The sequence below is a fragment of the Bubalus kerabau genome, chromosome 17 (assembly GCF_029407905.1).
Source record: "Bubalus kerabau isolate K-KA32 ecotype Philippines breed swamp buffalo chromosome 17, PCC_UOA_SB_1v2, whole genome shotgun sequence".
NCBI lineage: Eukaryota > Metazoa > Chordata > Mammalia > Artiodactyla > Bovidae > Bubalus > Bubalus kerabau.
Genome location: NC_073640.1, coordinates 54037296 through 54052590, shown reverse-complemented (window position 1 = coordinate 54052590; position 15295 = coordinate 54037296). Strand labels below are relative to the sequence as shown.

Sequence of the window (15295 nt, the reverse complement as noted above, 5' to 3'; positions counted from 1 at the left end):
ATTGGGTTGCCATTTCCTTCTGCAGGCGATCTCCCCTACCCAGGGATCGATCCCGTGTCTCCTGTGCGTCCTGCATTGGCAGGCGGATTCCTGAACACTAGTGCCACCTGAGAAGCCCTAAGAAAGCTTCAAGGATGGAGCGTACAGCACGGGGAATATAGGCAATATGTTGTAAGAGCTGTAAATGGAAAGTGCCTTTCAAAAGTGTCAATGAAATAATTTTAGAATTTAAAACGAACTGAGTTGAGCCTGGGTGTGTGAGTAAAGGGTTGCTGGACTCAAGCCCAGGGGAAGTGAGGGAGGCCAATGGTGAGAGGTCTTGGGGTGGGGTCTAGAGAGTGGGACAGAAGGCAGGCTCCAGCTGGGACCAGGCTGAGAAGGGCAGGATTTCTCTTAGAGGGGGTCTGGGTGGGGCCTCCAGCATCTGGAGAAGCTCTGTAGGAAAGTGAATGCCCACCTTGAAGTCAAAGTCATGCATCAGCCGAATTTGAAAAATGCTAAGATGTGTGAGTAGGTGAACCAAACTGAGACGACACTGGAGGCAAAACAGATCCAGGTTCCAGGGAAGAGATGGCACCGAGGACAGTAGAGTCTAGAACACAGGGAGCGGGGAGGGAGGAAAGGGAGGAAGGTGTTGACCTAGGAGTTTGCAGAGCCGGAAGGGTACGTTACCCACCAGGGTTCTTGGAATCCGAAGTCAATAGACATTGATAAGAGGCCAGACAGGAAATTCAGACAAGGTTTTATTGGGGCTCTGAGTGCAACAGGGAGTCAAACAAGTGACAAATTGCCTTGTTTGCTCCTGGGGGGTTGGGGGGCTATCGGGGCGCACATGGGAAATCTGGTGCACTAAATGGGGTGAGGGCAGGCTGGGTCCAGCATTGGGCGGGAGGGCTGAATGCCAGGTCTGCCCACAGGCTTGGTGTGCTGTGTGCAGGCATCACGTCCAGGACCCCATTTTAGTTCTCCAGCTCCAAAGGGGTGACTGGAGTTTTGATCTTTTTTCTTTTTTTATCTCATGCATCATTTGCCCCAGCTGTTCATGTATGCAGAGTTATTTTTAGTCCCTTGTCGTTTCCTTCTTGTCTGTGGCTCAAGATGTGTGTCCACGTGGAAGCACTGCAGCCCAGGTCCCAGCGTGTCTGAAATCTAGAACCTGGAGCGCGGGGAGGGGCAGAGAATCGAGGATGGGGCAGGCCTAGAAGTGTGCAGAGCCCAGAAGAATCTAGAAAAGCTGGTGATGGCAGACGAGTTTAGGGGACAGGGGGTGAAGAGAGGGGCACTGCCCTGAAGGATGGGAGGGGAAAGTCAGGGTGAGGAATAATGCTGATGGGGGAGGGACGGGGCTGCATTCTCAGTTTCCCTCCTTGAGGCAAATAGAGGCCTCAGGTGCATCCGGCACTGTTGGAACCGCCAGCCTCCTGGGCCCCGCCTTGGGAAGCACGGAGCTTCTTGGAGTCCACACCGTCGTCTACACACTTCCCCTCCGGGGCAGTCCTCACACTCCGGGGGCTCCTCCGTGGCACAGAGCTTCTCCTTCCCTCTGTTCTGACCCTATTCTGTCCCTAGAAGCCTGGCGCCTGGGCACTGTGTCCCCGACTCCTCTCGGGGACGCCCGGGTTCCTCTGGCCCCTCCGCTGAGATCGGGAACCCGTCTGCGCAGGCACCGCCGCCCCTGCTGCCCACAGGACGCCTCCTCAGGGCTCCCCTCTGGAATGTCCCGTTTGGCACCTTGCAGCCTTCCACCATGCTGGGACTCAAGTCCCTCAGCCCTCCTGCCCCTAGGACCCTGTTCTTCCAATTGCTTCTGGTTTCGCTCCAGATCTCCTTGCCAAAATTGGGCCTCTGTGTACTGGGGCCAGATTACATCTGAGAGAGAGATTTAAGTGAAATGGAAAAACTAGCTTTACTGCTTAGCCACACACGGGGGACCAAGCAGGCAAATTGCTCTCAAGACTGTGTCCTGGGACTTCCCTGGTGGTCCAGTGGTTTAGAGTCCACCTTGAAATGCAGTGGACGTGGGTTCGATCCCTTGTGGGGAATCTAAGATCTCACAGTCCAGGAGCAGCTGAGCCCTCGCCCCACAGCTGATGAGTCTTTGCGCTACAAGAAAGATCCCATCAGAGGTAGGGACTATCCCGCATCTGCAAATCAGAAACGAAGGCAGCCAAATAAATAGATAAATAAATAAAATATTTAAATAAATGAAAGGCCATGTGTCTGGTCCTGGAGGGGTTTGAGGAGTCTTATATTGTTCAAGGAGCAGAGCCTGATCAACTCAAGGACGCTCTTCTGTTGGGTCTGTGATGAGGTCTCGGGAAGCAGCAGCATCACCCTTGTGGTTCCAGCCGGTCTCAGGTCTTCCTGCTTGCGGGAGGCATCGTTCACTTCTTCCATCTGGCAGAGGTTTCAGATTCTGTAAAAGGGGTCAAAGGTCCTGGCTCCGAATATTATCGATAGCCCTTGACGCAGAACTAACAGTCCATGAGTTTGTTTAATAGCTACGATATTATTGTTTTGACTTCTTTGACAGTTTCCTTTCTTTCTGCATTTTCTCACTGCTATGATTAAAGACATTCTTGACTGAAGTTGTTGTTCATAGATGAAAGGCAGGTGCACATGGATGGGGATCTACGAAGGCGTCATGAATTCCTTCTCGGCTACAATTCCAAGGGGAGTCAACCTATCTAATTTGAGGAAAGGACACAAGAGCTGGAAATAATCTCAAGTTCCAAGCTTTGTTAGCATCAACAGTTTGTGTTAAGGAAATATTATTTCTCTCTTTGATCGCCTTGTCATAGCCCCTGGACAAACATTTGAAAAATATGAAAGCATATTACAATGAGAATAATGATTAATGATTTGCAATATTTTTCAAAAGAGTCCTCCTATTTTAGAGGGCAACAAGCAGATGAGTTTTTGACTATTTCCATTTGATTAATATGCGGTGTCCCAGTGGTCTTTGCTGTGAGGCTAGAGCTTGAATTGCCTCGTTCACAATTAGTGTTGCAACTAGAGAAAGCCCGCACTAGCAATGAAGAGCCTGTGTGCTACGTCAAAGACCAGCCTCCAAGAATGCACAAATAAGTAAATCATAAAACCATATGTACAAAAAAGAGTCTCAGACCGAATTCCAGAAGACAAGCAACCAACACCATTCTAACCTCAGGAAGTCCAGGCCCAAATCCTGCCATTTGATTTTGCTTTCAGATTTCTCTCTTCTAAAGGGCCCCAAAATATGAAGATTTTTATAAATGTCAGGAAACAGTCATTTTTATTTACCTGATAAGGCTGCTCAGAGTTAAGCATCTCTAACTTCTGAGAAACCAAGCAAGAGAAAAGTAACATATTTCTGTTTTACTCACAGAGGGCATTTATTCAAATGCTGTCAATCATTAGTAGCTTGAGGGGAAGTGCTGGGCTTTATCTAGAAAGCCAACAGATCAATCATATTTCAGAGCAAAAAAACCCCATAAACTTTAAAACTATATTTACAAGTTGACTCAGTATTTCATCTTTTGTTAAACACTTTTATAATACCAGCAGGGTTTTTTAATTGGGATTTTAAAATATCTTATCCAGTTAGTTGCCTGGTATAATGTGAAACTGATCAGACAGCAGTGCTTGTCAAAATGGTCTCTCCTATGAATCTTCTTGGAGATGAAGATCTTTTGCAAAACCATCAGAGTACAATAGTTATGTGTGACTGACTTAAAGACTGAAAGATATAGTGACACAACTGAGCACAATGTAATGGGTTAAGAAACTTGGTTACAATAACCAGAATTATGACTTGGTAGCAGAACTTGGTATGCCTTGGTATGTCCTAATTATGACATTGGGACCTACCAGGTTTGTAGGAATTTCATAATTTTTTATAGTAAATCTCTGTTAATAATATCCATCCCAGTATAATCTGAGAAGGCTTCTCATTCACTTGATAATGCTTCCCATGGTGTTTAACATACCAGTGATGCTAGTTAATCTAATATTCCCCTCTGAGATGCCTCACAGTTCCTCTGGAACACTTGGAGTTAGCTAGAGAAGGAGACTTACCATCTGTTCTCCAAGGCAGCTCATATTCCAGGAAAATTGTGTTCTGTTAACAGAGAGAGAAAACCAAATTCCAGAATTGTTGCAGCTTACTATTAATAATAAAAGTCACTTACTCAATTAAATTATATTTAATCTTCATCAATCCTGAAATGTACACAATTCTTGCTAAAGTCACATCATGAGAAACGCTGGGCTGGAAGAAGCAGAAGCTGGAATCAAGGTTTCCGGGAGAAATATCAATAACCTCAGATATGCAGATGACACCACCCTTATGGCAGAAAGTGAAGAGGAACTAAAAAGCCTCTTGATGAAAGTGAAAAAGGAGAGTGAAAAAGTTGGCTTAACGCGCAACATTCAAAAACTAAGATCATGGCATCAGGTCCCATCACTTGATGGGAAACAGACGTGATGTGGAAATAGTGGAAGCAGTGAGAGACTTTATTTTGGGGGGCTCCAGAATCACTGCAGATGGAGACTGCAGCCATGAAATCAAAAGATGCTTACTCCTTCGAAGGAAAGTTATGACCAACCTAGAGAGCATATTAAAAAGCAGAGACAGTACTGTGCCAACAAAGGTTCATCTAATCAAGGCTATGGTTTTTCCAGTGTTCATGCACGGATGTGAGATTTGGACTGTGAAGAAAGCTGAGTGCCGAAGAATTAATGCTTTTGAACTGTGGTGTTGGAAAAGACTCTTGAGAGCTCCTTGGACTGCAAGGAGATCCAACCAGTCCATCCTAAAGGAGACCAGTCCTGGGTGTTCATTGGAAGGACTGATGCTGAGGCTGAAACTCCAATTTGTTTTTAGTAGATGTTAAATCATATCACATTAGCAAAATCCCTTAAAACTGAAGATCAAGAAATAGGCAATTTAATTTTTTTATCAACAGTATATTTTATAACATATAAGACATGCATATCTTAGGGTACAATTTTTCTTTCTGTCGTATGACATATGTACTTAATAAATTCAAAAATGTTTACTGTTTTTTCATAAAAGGAAAAGGTAAGTAAACATAGACTTGTTCAGAACTCAATGTTTCACTGTTTCATCTAAAATTGATTTACATTTTCAATGAATTCTCATCATTGAATTTAACAAAACTCTAATGGTTTAAATTCCTGTGCGTCCAAAATACAAAGTGTAATTCTTTTAAAGAGCTTACCTAAAAGCTTTTATACCATTTATCTCAGTTATTAATGACAATTATCAGTGTGAGTGAACTTTCTTGCTGACAACTTTTGCCACAGGTATGACCTAGTGACTAGCAGTAGAACTAAGTTCAATGAAAGAATGTTGGTGTCTCGTGTCTCCAGTAATCAGACACAGTTAACAAGCTAAACTGATGTCAGTGCCAGACAGAGACTTAATACTGAACATTTCCCAGATTTTGTGACTCAGAAATACTCCATTTGTAAGCGCTTATTGTACTTTAAGTCAATGGAATAGAGCTCATTTAGAAGTTAATCTCAGGAATATTTTCTAAAGACAAAGACATACATGGAGACATACACACGAGCAGAGATCTGTTTCATCATTTTACGTTTCATGAATCAGGCACTGCAATTAAACTTGTCAGTTGATGAAAAATGGAGAGAACCGTCAAATGTTCACACTTGAGCCAAAGGCTTCTTTTTCTTTCCTCCTTCCACCCGTCTCCCGGCTCGGTTTCAGTTCTTCTAAATAAGCCAAGGCTGAAACGCAGGCAATGTGGGCTGTGTTTGGATTAATACTTAGGGACATGGTGAGGCTTAACATCAACTTTTCTCCTAAGAATATCTTTGATCTCTCAGGGTGAGTGTTCTAGAAAACAAAAGTGTGTCATCAAGCCATCTCTCTCCAACTACACATGAAAAAAGAACCAGTTCTGAAATTTCTAAACTTAAAAAAGAGTTTCGTCTCAACCATTTTCTCCAAAGTCTGAAGTCTAATATTGTGACTACATGGTGTTAAACTATTTTGTCCTTACTGATAGGTTTAAACGTGTAGGTCATTTTGCACCAGTCATCCAAAATGTGTCCTAAGAGGTTATCAGAGGAAATCAAAGGAGAATTTCCCATTTTTGATCAGACACCCATGAGCGAAATGCAAACCAGATCTCATTAGCTGATGGAAATCTTATACTAGGGGGAGGACACAAGAAAGCATAAAGCTCAGAGTGGCTGTTTCCAATTCCCGCCAAGTCCATGACCTTAGTCCTTAGACCTCACAGGTGGAATTTCCAACATGAAAACTAACCAGACAGGCACTCAATGTTCCCCAGATGGAAACAAATGTTCCTCAGATGGACATGTTGAAGGAGCCTGGGATACACAGCGGGGGACTCACCCAGATGCTGAACAAGATGTATCGATGTCCCAGATGTTGTCTTTCTCCTTCCTCAAAATAATTCCTTGGAGCAGCAAAATTCAACCTGGTATGGGCTGGAGGAAGATAGGAACATCCTTGAGGCGAAGGTGGCCTCCCCACCCTCTAGGGCGGCCCTTCTTCTTCCTTCCTCTACCGCCTTGGTGTTCCCACTGCCTGCTTGGTGGACCGAGTATGACCGGGGCTCAGCCTTCTTGACACGGGTCCTCGGGGATCAGGCCTCTGAAGGAATCTTCCCAGCGTTACAACCTTCTGGAAAGCGGCTGCATGGAGGAAAAATCTAGAGAGTGTGATGGAGCCAGGGGACACCCAGGGGGTCACCCCTAAGCCAACCCCACAAGGGACTCCAAATTTGTTACCCAAATTCAGCCTCTGCACACCAAGGCAGAGTGAAGTCTGTAAGAAAGAAGTTTGGGTGAGGTAGAAAGAAAGAGTTTTACTGCTTTGCTAGGAAAAATGGGCCACATTGGCCTAGTGCCCCCAAGACTGTGAGTGCCAGCCTGGAGTGGGTATGTGGAGTCTTTATTGTTTATGGAGCCATGGCAGGTGTTGAGGCAGTGGGGAGGCCACAGCATCAGCCTTCTTGTTCCAGCCAGTCTGGGGTCTACCTGCTGTGGGCAGCAGTTCACTTGTTCAGCCTGGTGGGGGTTTCAGCAACTGCAAAATAGCTCACACATAAAGCACAGAATATTACCAAGAGACCTTGAGGAAGAAGAGTCCTTGACTTTGTTTGATGGCTCCGGTATTATTTTGTCTTGTTTGACATTTTCCCCTTCAGGATTTTCTCACTGCTCTGATAAAATTTATTCTTTGTTTTCCCCCATCCTCGCCAGAAGGCATGAGGGATCTTTGTTCCCCGACCTGGATCCTACCTTCAGCCCATGAATCTGACTGGTGGAGTCTTAGCCACCAGACCACCAGGGAAGCCCCTAAGTGGATTATTTGGTGAAAGATTTTCTACAGACAAAAGGCTGGTGGAGGACTTGACTGGGGGTTTCTTCTGGGAAAGCCCCAGTGGGTCCTGCTTGGTTACAATCTGGCCCTTCCCTGGTCTGCCCCTGCCTGGCGTCTCAGCCCTCCAGGAGAAGGAAGTCGGCACAGAAACAGGCAGGAGGCCACATGAGAGTTCAGATGCCCTTTATTTCTTTAGGGTGAAATGTACACGTTGTCAGGGTGGCTGAGCAGTAGAGAATATGCCTGTAGTGCAGGACATGCCGGGCACTTGAGTCTGGTCTCTGGACGGGTAAGATCCCCTGGAGTAGCAAATGGCACCACTGCAGTATTTTTGCCTGGAAACCCCATGGACATTGGAGCCTGGGGGGCCACAGTCCAAAGGGTCACAAAGAACCACCGAACAGGCACACAGGCAGGAAGGTAACATTCGTGCAGTGCCGGTAACAGCAAATATTCTGTTTCTGTATTTTGTCCTGGTTCCTGCAGTGGAGGAACAAGTACAGGATGGCAAGCTGGTAATCTTTGTCTCCTGAACACTGTTATCATCATGTCAGTGATGTCTCTCCAGGTTCAAATCAGTCTTGTTGGTTAGGCAGGCAGAGTTGGGATGTGTAAATCATAAGCAAACTGAAATCTTGGTCATAAACATCCCACACTGATAAGTCCTCTAACACAATAGTGCATTTTCTTAAGACTTCACAAGAGCTGCTCCTCCCCTCTGCTCTGACCCTATTCAGTCCCTTGAAGACTGGCATCTGGGTCCTGTGTGCCCCCAGCTTCTCTCAAGACCACCAGGGCCCCTCTGCTCAGATTAGGAACTGGCCTCCGAGCTCCCGGGTCTCTGCCACACCGCTACCCCTGCTCCCCACACTGAGCCCCTCAGGGCTCCCCTCCAGAATGTGCCCTCTGAAAACCTCCCCAAGCCCTCGAACGCAGGGGGCTCAGATCCCTTGGCACTCGCTCCTCCAGATCTGGCCCTTCCCCTGCCCTGTGCCTGGCCAGAGCCTCAGCTCAGCAGGGGAAGGAGGTCAGCAGCCAACCAGGCAGGAGACTGATCTTGTCCTGCAGTGACTTGAAGCAGGGTTTCAGCCCTGGGCAGAGACTGAGGTTGGGCTGTGGGAGGGAGAGCACTGGATCCTAAGCACTAAACCACCAAGGTGAATGGCTGGTGACAGACCCTGACTCATTATCTATGTAGAGGTGAATCCCCACCTAGAGATGGAAAATGGTGAAGCAAGCAAAGTGTTTATTAGGAGGGAAAGGGTGCTTGTGGGTAGACACCAGAGGGCTGAGAGAGAGTGGGGGAGTCGGGCCTCATGGTAGGTAGGATCACTTTTAAGGGGCATTTCTTCTGGATTTCCTTTAGCCAATCATCTTGCTTTGCCTGGCTCTGAGTCCCTTTTTGGTACACCTCAGGGTCCCCCTGGGCTTGTCAGGTGCCTCAGTGGTAAAGAACCCACCTGCCAATTCAAGAGACATGGGTTCGATCCCTGGCTTGGAAAAATCTCCTGGTGGAGATAAGGGCAACCCACTCCAGGATTCTTGCCAAGCAAATCTCATGGAGCCTGGTGGGTTACAATCCATGGGGTCACAAAAGATTCAGACACAACTTGGCTACACAACACCACTAAGATTCAATCTAGCCATTGAAATGAAGAAGAATTACATGTAACAAGAAAGATACATGTAGGGCTTCCCTGGTGTTCCAGTGGTTAAGGGTCCACCTGCCAATGCAGGGGACATGGGTTCCATCCTGGTCCAGGAAGATTTCACATGCCTTGGGGCATTTAAGCCTGTGCTCCACACCTACTGAAGCCTGCCTGCCTTGAGCCCATGCTCCACAACAAGAGAAGCCACCACAACAAGAAGCATGTGTCCTCCAACTGGAGAGTAGCCTCCACTCACAGCAGAGAGAAAGCCCCCACACAGCAACAAAGACCTAGTGCACCAAACAAATAAAACTGGAAAAACATATTGCAATAACAGGAAATGATGTGAGGAATGTTCATTTGTGGTTAGACCACTCGGGTGAGAATCTGGGCTGCAGATGGAGTAAACACACTTGCTGGAGAAGTTTTCACACTTTCAGGCATGGTGGTCCTGTTGAAGAAACCGAAAACACTACAGAGCACAAGTGTGATCTGCCTTGTAAATCCTTCCTGGGGCCCTCCTTTCCTAGGAAGATTTCTGAGCTGATCCACTCCAGCACCACAGACAGCTCCCACTTCTGCCCTCCCTTTTCCCAGGTGCTTCATCAGGAGCTCAGCAAGCAGAGGAGGGCTGTCGACGGCCTAGACAATATGATAGGCGGGATGGGAAAGACTAGACCGAGACTAGGGGAGCTTCAACATGGACCCCAGGAGGGCATACTGTGGGCAGGGATTGGAGACAGAGACTAGGAAGCTGTAGGTGAGAAAGAGAACGCTGAGGACATGGGAAGGGACACCATCCTCATCAGAGACAAGCCCTTTCTCCCCAGAATCTACCCAGAGGGAATCAGCCACAGCTCTGAATAGCAGGGAGCCTCATGAGCACAGAGGTCATCTGGAACCTCCTGGATTCTAGGTTCTATGTGCCCAGATTTAAATGAGCTCAATGTCAGTGCCTGCAGCCCTGTTCTTCAGAGACTATTCATCTTTCTCAAGGCTGAGTCATTTAGACATACTTTAAATTCACTGGCTCACATGACAGAGAATCTGCCTGAAATGCAATCCCTGGGTCAGGGTGAAGGGAATGGCAACCCACTCCAGTATTCTTGCCTGGAGAATTCCATGGACAGAGGACCTTGGGGGGCTACAGTCCATGGGGTTGCAAAGAGTTGGACACAACTGAAGCGGCTCTCACTGCACTAAATGCTCTGAAAGTTGTAGGGGTTGTAACTTCAGGGCGCCCGACCCTGGAGAGAATAGCTGTCATCAGCGTTGACTGCAAGCTTGGCCCCCGCCACATCCACTCACTCATTCTTGACCAGTAAGAGCCCCTGATGTTTGCTTTGCCTCGTGCTTTTACAAATAAAATCCCAGAAGTCAGAGCCACATCATATCCAGGTGTGATCCTGTCTTAATGAATAGTATATATGAGGAGTTTTGTGTGTCCAAGTGTTTGCAGAAAAGTGTTTGCAGAAATATTTTGGATAAAAAGACATCTGGGGATTCCCTAGTGGACTAAGTGGTTAAGAATCTACTGGCAATGCAGGTAAGTACATATGAAAAGTTAAAGTGTTAGTTGCTCATTTGTGTCCGACTCTCTGCAACTTCACGGACTGTAGCCCTCCAGGCTCCTTTGTCCATGGAATTCTCCAGGGAAGAACACTGGAGTGGGTGGCCATTCCCTTCTCCAGGGATCTTCCTGACCCAGGGATGGAACCCCATCTACTGCATTGTAGGCAGAATCTTTACCGTCTGAGCCACCAGGGAAGTGCATCTACATATAAAATAGAAGAATATAATGTTTCACTTTAACTGATGCCTGACCTAAATTTCCAGTCATACTAGCCATTGTTTTAAAATATCCCTTATGGGCAGAGACACAGTCAGTCAGTCAGTCAGTCAGTTTAGTTCCTCAGTCGTGTCCGACTCTTTGCGACCCCATGAATTGCAGCACACCAGGCCTCCCTGTTCATCACCAACTCCCAGAGTTCACTCAGACTCATGTCCATCGAGTCAGTGATGCCATCCAGCCATCTCATCCTCTGTCGTCCCCTTCTCCTCCTGCCCCCAATCCCTCCCAGCATCAGAGTCTTTTCCAGTGAGTCAACTCTTCCCATGAGGTGGCCAAAGTACTGGAGTTTCAGCTTTAACATCATTCCTTCCAAAGAAATCCTCGGGCTGATCTCCTTCAGAATGGACTGGTTGGATCTCCTTGCAGTCCAAGGGACACTCCAGAGTCTTCTCCAACACCACAGGTCAAAAGCATCAATACTTTGGCGCTCAGCTTTCTCTATAGTCCAACTTTCACATCCATATGTGACTACTGGAAAAACCATAGCCTTGACTAGACAGACCTTTGTTGGCAAAGTAATGTCTCTGCTTTTGAATATGCTATCTAGGTTGGTCATAACTTTCCTTCTAAGGAGTAAGCGTCTTTTAATTTCATGGCTGCAGTCACCATCTGTAGTGATTTTGGAGCCCAGAAAAATAAAGTCTGACACTGTTTCCCCATCTATTTCCCATGAAGTGGTTGGACCGGATGCCATGATCTTCGTTTTCTGAATGTTGAGCTTTAAGCAAACTTTTTCACTCTCCACTTTCACTTTCATCAAGAGGCTTTTGAGGTCCTCTTCACTTTCTGCCATAAGGGTGGTGGCATCTGCATATGTGAGGTAATTAATATTTCTCCCGGCAATCTTGATTCCAGCTTGTGCTTCTTCCAGTCCAGCGTTTCTCATGATGTACTCTGCATAGAAGTTAAATAAACAGGGTGACAGTATACAGCCTTGACGAACTCCTTTTCCTATTTGGAACCAGTTTGTTGTTCCATGTCCAGTTCTAAATGTTGCTTCCTGACCTGCATACAGATTTCTCAAGAGGCAGGTCAGGTGGTCTGGTATTCCCATCTCTTTCAGAATTTTCCACAGTTGATTGTGATCCACACAGTCAAAGGCTTTGGCATAGTCAATAAAGCAGAAACAGATGTTTTTCTGGAACTCTCTTGCTTTTTCCATGATCCAGCGGATGTTGGCAATTTGATCTCTGGTTCCTCTGCCTTTTCTAAAACCAGCTTGAACATCAGGAAGTTCACGGTTTACATATTGCTGAAGCCTGGCTTGGAGAATTTTGAGCATTACTTTACTAGCGTGTGAGATGAGTGCAATTGTGCAGTAGTTTGAGCAGTCTTTGGCATTGTCTTTCTTTGGGATTGGAATGAAAACTGACATCTTCCACTCCTGTGGCCATTGCTGAGTTTTCAAATTTTGCTGCATATTGAAATTTGCAGCACTTTCAGAGCATCATCTTTCAGGATTTGGAATAGCTCAAGTGGAATTCCATCACCTCCACTCGCTTTGTTCGTAGTGATGCTTTATAAGGCCCACTTGACTTCACATTCCAGGATGTCTGGCTCTAGGTCAGTGATCACACCATCATGATTATCTGGGTCGTGAAGATCTTTTTTATACAGTTCTTCTGTGTATTCTTGCCATCTCTTCTTAATATCTTCTGCTTCTGTTAGGTCCATACTATTTCTGTCCCTTATCGAGCCCATCTTTGCATGAAATGTTCCTTTGGTATCTCTGATTTTCTTGAAGAGATCCCTAGTCTTTCCCATTCTGTTGTTTTCCTCTATTTCTTTGCATTGATTGCTGAAGAAGGCTTTATTTTCTCTTCTTGCTATTCTTTGGAACTCTGCATTAAGATGTTTATATCTTCCCTTTTCTCCATTCCTTTTTGCTTCTCTTCTTTTCACAGCTATTTGTAAGGCCTCCCCAGACAGCCATTTTGCTTTTTTGCATTTCTTTTCCATGGGAATGGTCTTGATCCCTGTCTCCTGTACAATGTCACGAACCTCAGTCCATAGTTCATCAGGCACTCTATCTATCAGATCTAGGCCCTTAAATCTATTTCTCACTTCCACTGTATAATCATAAGGGATTTGATTTAGGTCATACCTGAATGGCCTAGTGGTTTTCCCTTCTTTCTTCAATTTAAGTCTGAATTTGGCAATAGGGAGTCATGGTCTGAGCCACAGTCAGCTCCTGGTCTTGTTTTTGCTGGCTGTATAGAGCTTCTCCATCTTTGGCTGCAAAGAATATAATCACTCTGATTTTGGTGTTGACCATCTGGTGATGTCCATGTATAGAGCCTTTTCTTGTGTTGTTGGAAGAGGGTGTTTGTTATGACCAGTGCATTTTCTTGGCAAACCTGTATCAGTCTTTGCCCTGCTTCATTCCATATTATAAGGCCAAATTTGCCTGTTACTCCAGGTGTTTCTTGACTTCCTACTTTTGCATTCCAGTCCCCTATAATGAAAAGGACGTCTTTTTGGGGTGTTAGTTCTAAAAGGTCTTGTAGGTCTTCATAGAACCGTTCAACTTCAGCTTCTTCTGCGTTACTGGTTGGGGCATAGACTTGGATTACTGTGATATTGAATGGTTTGCCTTGGAAACGAACAGAGATCATTCTGTCGTTTTTGAGATTGCATCCAAGTACTGCATTTCGGACTCTTTTGTTGACCATGATGGCCACTCCATTTCTTCTGAGGGATTCCTGTCTGCAGTAGTAGATATAATTGTCATCTGAGTTAAATTCACGCATTCCAGTCCATTTCAGTTCACTGATTCCTAGAATGTTGACATTCACTCTTGCCATCTCTTGTTTGACCACTTCCAATTTGCCTTGATTCATGGACCTGACATTCCAGGTTCCTATGCAATATTGCTCTTTACAGCATTGGACCTTCCTTCTATCACCAGTCACATCCACAGCTGGGTATTGTTTTTGCTTTGGCTCCATCCCTTCATTCTTTCTGGAGTTATTTCTCCACTGATCTCCAGTAGCATATTGGGCACCTACTGACCTGGGGAGTTTCTCTTTCAGTATCCTATCATTTTGCCTTTTCATACTGTTCATGGGGTTCTCAAGGCAAGAATACTGAAGTGGTTTGCCATTCCCTTCTCCAGTGGACCACAGTCTGTCAAATCTCTGCACGATGACCTGCACGTCTTGGGTTGCCCCACGGGCATGGCTTAGTTTCATTGAGTTAGATAAGGCTGTGGTCCTTGTGTGATTCGATTGACTAGTTTTCTGTGAGTATGGGTTTAGTGTGTTTGCCCTCTGATGCCCTCTTGCAACACCTACCGTCTTACTTGGGTTTCTCTTACCTTGGGCGTGGGGTATCTCTTCTCGGCTGCTCCAGCAAAGCGCAGCCATTGCCCCTTACCTTGGACGAGGGGTGTCTCCTCACAGCCGCCCTTCCTGACCTTCAACGTGGGATAGCTCCTCTAGGCCCTCCCCCCTCTATTGCAGGTCATAGAATGGACAGAGAAAAGACCGATCTTATCAACCGATGACTCCACCCATATGCCCCCTCCCTAGAACCTGAAAGGGCTCTCACACCCTGGGGAGGAGGGAAAACTAATTAACATCTCTTTAGGCTCTGAAGTCCTTCCCTTGTGCACGGGCCCAGCAGAATTGTGCATAAACATTAGCCGACAAACTTGGGCTTTCGCCCTGCCTCCCAAAAAGGATTTTCGGGCGTTGCTTGGATTCTTTACTGCCCTTTCTTTGTCTGTGAACCACGTTTATACTACTGAGACTTTAGGGAAAGTGTTAGGGAAAAGAACAAAGAACATTATGCACAGGGTTTACTTATAAGAACTTTACATATACTCCTGTTCGTTTGGACTAATGTCAAGCCAAATCAGTAAAATTAATGTTTGTGGCTAATCACATAATTCTTGATTGGGGACCCCATGGTATGTGGTTCTCTAACTGCTCAGAAGAGGTTAATAGCACGGTGTGTGATTATGTTACACAAGTGACATGGAAGGTCACTGACACTACGATGGAACATTACCATGGCAAAGGACTTCTTGGGTGGCTTGATGGTGGACTAGCCCCCTTCGTCCAAGGATAGTCCTTGATAAACAGAGTGGGCCTGAACAATGACACATTTGGAAACTTGCTGTGAGCACAGAAGAACTTGGAACTTGGACCGGACATTTCACAGGGACCAGTCGTGGTCATAGTAACTATTTCTTTCGCTATAATCAGTCATATTTATACAGGCCTGTGTCCCACTTCCTTTTGTTATAGCCATAGGAAATTTACAATTTAATAAGACTTTATGTTCTGTAACTTGTATTAATTGCAAACTATATACTTGTCTTAACTCCTCTATCTCTTTAAGAATGATTTCCTTTTGATTCTTCCATCTCAACGTAGTTTGTGGTTACCAGTAAATCTCCAACGACCCTGGGAA

The 15295-nt window shown here is 45.8% G+C and overlaps 1 long non-coding RNA gene across 1 annotated transcript; it reads right to left on the bottom strand.

The window, feature by feature from the left end:
- Positions 1 to 2224: 2224 nt before the first annotated feature.
- LOC129630839 (uncharacterized) lies at positions 2225 to 14709 on the bottom strand. The gene is made up of 4 exons (XR_008703773.1): positions 14196 to 14709; positions 6386 to 6480; positions 4057 to 4099; positions 2225 to 2416 (listed from the first exon to the last, which is right to left on the bottom strand). It is a non-coding gene; the product is annotated as an uncharacterized LOC129630839 (long non-coding RNA).
- Between the last annotated feature and the right edge of the window lie 586 nt (positions 14710 to 15295).